Source organism: Camellia sinensis, chromosome 7 (genome assembly GCF_055761805.1).
Source record: "Camellia sinensis isolate YWXY chromosome 7, ASM5576180v1, whole genome shotgun sequence".
NCBI classification, from domain to species: domain Eukaryota; kingdom Viridiplantae; phylum Streptophyta; class Magnoliopsida; order Ericales; family Theaceae; genus Camellia; species Camellia sinensis.
In genome coordinates this window covers 167,566,721-167,572,496 of record NC_138967.1, presented here as the reverse complement: position 1 = coordinate 167,572,496, position 5,776 = coordinate 167,566,721, and the positions used below count along the sequence as shown (strand labels likewise).

The following is a 5,776-nucleotide window of genomic DNA, read 5'->3' as shown; positions in this document are numbered from 1 at the left end:
AGGTAGATGAGGATGCCTCTTACGAAGAGCGATCGGTTCAAATACTAGATACCCGAGAGCAAGTATTACGGGGCAAAACTATACCGTTGGTAAAGGTGTTGTGGAGACACCATGGGGTTGAAGAAGTAACGTGGGAATGGGAGGCGAAAGTCCACTCCAAGTATCCGGATTTGTTTGGAAATGCTTAGTTGTTTTAATTTGTGATATTCCCTAATGTTGGAGAGTAGTGTATCAAAGTTGATAAATCATGTGTTGTAATGTATGTTGTTATTTTGAAATTGGGATTTGTTATGAATTACTATTATCTCGTTGGAAAGTCTTATGCACATGAACTGTTGTTGTGACATCGTAACTAGGACATTTGGAAACCATGCTGATAATGGTAAATGTTGTTTAAGAATTCATTTTGTGATTTGAAATTGAAATAGAACGATTGTGATTGCTAGTGACTCCTTGGCCGAGTAGTTGAGTTAATTTCGGGGACGAAATTTCCTATCGTAGGGAGGTTGTGATGACCGGTTCTGTTGTACGTCCTTACTCTCTTTGTCTTCATTGGGTTCTTTGTGTTCGGAAGTTTTTTCTCAAATTCCTGTCCTTGTTTATTCCGGGTGAGTGTCACTTGTTTCAGAGGGTGCACGGTCGAGTCTGGAGTGTCTGGAATCGAACCAGAAAAATTCTGGGCTGGAGGACCAGGGCCATACGTGCGGGGCCTTGGGCCGCACGTGCGGGAGATGAAGCTGCACATGCGGGGAGATGAGAGTTTTTCAGCTTGCACACTGCATTATATGCAGGTGCGGAATGAGGTGCGGGGAGGGACCACCGCACGTGTGGGGGTGAAGGCCGCACGTGCAGAAAGACGCTCCGCACATGCAGGAGAGGGCGCCACACGTGCGGGCCTCTGGGCAATCCGAAAATCTGATTTTTCTCCTTATTTGGGCTGTTTGTATATCACTTTTGTTGCATCTCTCTCTCTCTAAAAACTTTTTTGTCTTCCTTCTCTCTACATTTTCTATATCAAAACAAGATCAAATCCTTAATCTTTTTACATCCATTAGAAATTTGCCCGTAGCTTCTTCATCAAAGTTGAAGAGCTCCTCAAGAGCTACATTGTGTACGGTGGAGATTGGGTTTTGCCACCATTGATTTCAAGGGTTTTATCTCTTTTTCTTCTTCAAAACTTGAGGTGGGGACTTCTTTGAGTTATATATATGTTTTTGCTAGAATAAATGTTAAATTTTGGAGCTTCTTGATGATAATAAGAAGGTTTTGATTTTGGTTCAAGAATGTTATGATTTTAAGATGTGGGTTTAACCTTGTTTCTTTTAAATAATCTCTTAAGGGTTTGTATCACCTTGGGTAAGGGAGGATGTTCTCTTTTTGAGTTTCTTTCAAATGTTGGGGTGTGTGTGTGTTGTTGTGGTGGGAATCAAACCTAAAAATTGGGGGTTTTTAAAACAAGTGTTGAGAATACATGGTTGACAATATTAATGTATAATTTTGTGCATCAAAAAGAGTAAAGGATGGGAAAAATTCTTATTTATGGTTATAAATGATGAGTTTCATAAAACATGGGATTTTTTGTTATTGGAAAATTATTGTTTAAATGTTGCTATAGTCTTGAAAAGACTATGTTGTTGGAATTGCTTGAGATATGGGAATGTGGTTACTTGTTGATGGATTTAAATGGGAACATGGCTCTCTTGTGAGATAGTATGGAAAGGAGGAATGGAACTTGATTTATTTCAGAACTATTGGCATTGATAATTGTTGCTTTGCATATCCATTCAATTATTATTGCACATTTTGAATTGAGTTAGGAACTTTTACATTGAGAAAGGAATGTTGTGAAATGAATTTGTTGAAAAGTGTTAAAATCCACCTACTCTCCACCTACTTCACCCACTTAAACCTACTCCACTAAACCTAACCCACTACACCACTACCACCTCACCTACTCCACTAAACCTAACCCACTACACCACTACCACCTCCACTTCACCTACTCCTTACCTACTACACACTCACCCTCTTCTATATATAGGAATCATGAATCATTGTAATAAAAATCAAAATATCAATCAATAATAATACATACAATTTATTCTCTCTCTTTCTCTATACATTATTTCTTACATGGTATCAGAGCTGGTTTAAAACCTAGTATTTTCACTTCCCCGGCGGGCGGCAACCTCACCTTAGCCGCCCGCCGGACCTCAACCTATTCCGCTGATAAAATCAACAAAGATTTGTGCAACTGTAGTCATGTGTGAGGCTGATGGAGAAGAATTCTTCACCTCATATGACGAGACAGTCTGGAACTGGAAACACTGCAACATTCTGCTCTGGAATTCTGCAGCAGCTAGATTATAGCTTGGTTGAGTGCCAAGCTTTGGTTCTTCCACCCACTCTTGAACTTGCCCAGCAAAGTGTGAAGGTTCATGCTTGTGTTGGAGGGACTAGTGTGCGTGAAGATCAGCGCATTCTCTCCAGTGGGGTTCATGTTGTTGTTGGTACTCCTGGTCGTGTGTTTGACATGTTGCGGAGACAATCACTTCGCCCTGCTTACATCAAAATGTTTGTCTTGGATGAAGCTGATGAAATGCTGTCACGAGGTTTTTAAAAATCAGATCTATGATATTTTCCAGTTGCTGCCACCCAAAATCCAGGTTGGGGTGTTCTCTGCCACAATGCCACCAGAGGCTCTTGAAATCACCAGGAAATTCATGAATAAGCCTGAAAAGAGAAAAAGCTCATACTAGGATTTGCGAAGTGATTCGCTGCAGGAATTTTGGCTTTGGATGAAACCCTTACCATACTCCACTCATTCTCTCCAACTGTTCTAACTTTTTATTTTTATTATTATTATTATTATATCAAATAATCAATGCACTCCTGTTCCCCACTAACAGTGTCCACTTTTGACCCAAACCATTTTCAATCCATTATTTCTCCTTCACCTTTTGCACCCCACTCACCGACTCTCTCTCCACTTTATCACATGGGTTTGTCCCTCTCTTTCCTCCATTTGATTTCAAAAAATCACTTATTTTTATTTATTTTTTCCAAGTCACTTTTCCTCTTTTTTAAATACCCCACTTTATTTTGAAACAATCGCACTGATGTTTTTCATATAATCCATCTATAAATATTTTTTATCTATTTTCTTTCTCCCTTGTTTTCTTTCATTTTATTTTTATTTTTTCAACAAAACACTCCCAAAACAAAAACAAAAACAAAAACAAAAAAAAAAAAAAACAACATTTTACAAACTTGTCATTTCTTCATGCCGGGGATCAACCCCGATCAGCATTTTACACCATAAAAATAAAAAAAAAATAAAAATAAAATAAAAATAAAAAAAACACAAAACAAAACAAAACACAACCAACACAAATCGGAACAGTGGGATTTTTCTTCTCGCCTATTCCGCCGGTCTTTTCTTCTTGCCACCGTCTTGGGCGGCCCTTGCCGATGTTGCCTCCGTGTTTCCCACTCCACTGGGCATGATCACTACTCCCTGCTCCTCTACTGCAGCATATGGCGGCCCTCCAAATCGGAACATAAAACTGGCCTTCCGCTTCAGCTCCTTGTTTTCCGCCTTTAGCACACTTATCTCTGCTCGCGCATCCTTATACATGCGTTGGAGCAGAGCCAGCTGGGAGTTTAATTGCTGCACCTCATTTGTCCTACTCTGCAGCCGGTGCGACAAGTTTGTGACCGCCGTCATGGACTCCACACATGCCTTCAAAGTATACTGATTAGCCTCCACATCCGTTTGCACTGCCATTTTTTGCTCCACCGACCGCATCGGAAAGTTCAACGGAGCAAACTCCGGGGCGCTTGGTTGAGGTTCCAGTGCCACCGCACCAGTTTTCTCTCTTGTTGACTCGTTGAGGTCTGGAAAGAGAGTGAGCAGACTCCGGGAAGACGAGGCCATTTTCTGGGCAACAGAGTGTTACAGAATATTTCTCGCAACAGAGTGTTACAGACTCTCTCTCTCAGCACAACGAAGAGTTTTTTCAGAGGATTTTCAGAAGTTTTTTGTCTGCCTCAGCCTCTGCCTCAACCTTGGTTTAAATAGCCAGGGCCGATCCGCGCCTCGGGCGCCACTTGCCGACAGACGACAAACGGGCGCGCCAACCAAGGCACTCACGTGCCTCGCCATCATGTCCGGCACACCTTTTGATGAATTGGGCACGCCTTTTGATGGCACGCCTTTTTATGGATTGGGCACGCCTTTTGATGGCACGCCTTTTGAAAGATTGGGCACACCTTTTGAGGGTGCGACTTTTTAGGGGTCCGACAAGACTCTGTAAACTGTCCCGACATTGATTCCGGTTAGTTTCTACAAGGGTCCGACAAGACTCTGTAAACTGTCCCGACATTGATTCCGGTTAGCTCCTTTATGGGTCCGACAAGACTCTGTAAACTGTCCCGACATAGATTCCGGTTAGTTTCTACAAGGGTCCGACAAGACTCTGTAAACTGTCCCAACATAGATTCCGGTTAGTTTCTACAAGGGTCCGACAAGACTCTGTAAACTGTCCCGACATTGATTCCAGTTAGTTTCTACAAGGGTCCAGCAAGACTCCGTAAACTGTCACAACAACTGTCACCACATTGTCTGCTACAACGGTCCGACATGACCCCATAAACTGTCTTCTACAACGGTCCGACATGACCCCATAAACTGTCTTCTACATCGGTCTGACACCACCATACAGTGTCCTCTACCACGTTATGACACCCCCATACAGTGTCATCTACAACGTTATGACACCACCATACTGTGTCCTCTACAACGTTATGACACCACCATACAGTGTCTTCACCAATGGGCTAACACGACCATACAGTGTCACCTATCCTCTTTTATTTTTATGTATTTTCTTGTTTTGTTACTCTCTCCAAACTCAAGTTGGTTAGTTCCTATCCCCCTTGAGTTTGCGGGGGGCTGTTAAAATCCACCTACTCTCCACCTACTTCACCCACTTAAACCTACTCCACTAAACCTAACCCACTACACCACTACCACCTCACCTACTCCACTAAACCTAACCCACTACACCACTACCACCTCACCTACTCCACTAAACCTAACCCACTACACCACTACCACCTCCACTTCACCTACTCCTTACCTACTACACACTCACCCTCTTCTATATATAGGAATCATGAATCATTGTAATAAAAATCAAAATATCAATCAATAATAATACATACAATTTATTCTCTCTCTTTCTCTATACATTATTTCTTACAAAAAGTTTTGGAGTAAATACGTTGGTAAGTCTGGTTAGGTGGTGTAGATGAAATTGATTAGATTGGCCTGAGTGTCCGGGGTAAAAGACCGAAAACACGCGCGGAGGAGGTACCACTTCCCTTCCAGTTAGCAACCGGTAAAGTGGGGTATTGGTAGTGCTAGTTATGCCTACTTGTAGACACCAACCTAGGGATTACTTGAGTCATATTTACCGCCCCAATGAATCAAATTGTAAATTTTTGAATTGTAGAGAATTTCAAGTTATCATTGTGCATGGTGATTTTTCAAAGATGTAAACGAAATCCTTTTTTTCAAGGCATAGCATAGTATATGCATTTCATATTGGGAATTCTTGCATAAATGTATATACTTTGTTAAGATTTCTCTACTGGGCTTTATGCTCACCCTTATGGGATTTTGGTGTAGAAAAAGATGTGGTGAACCCGCCAAACTAGGGCGTGAAAGTTTGTATTGAGAGCACACGGCTCTTTTTGTTGTGATTGTACTTTG

General features: G+C 41.6%; 1 long non-coding RNA gene across 1 annotated transcript; it reads right to left on the bottom strand.

Annotated features, from left to right (window-relative positions):
* Nucleotides 1-3,260: 3,260 nt before the first annotated feature.
* On the bottom strand, nt 3,261-5,265 carry LOC145795429 (uncharacterized). The gene is made up of 2 exons (XR_014336379.1): nt 5,120-5,265; nt 3,261-5,077 (listed from the first exon to the last, which is right to left on the bottom strand). It is a non-coding gene; the product is annotated as an uncharacterized LOC145795429 (long non-coding RNA).
* Nucleotides 5,266-5,776: the final 511 nt, after the last annotated feature.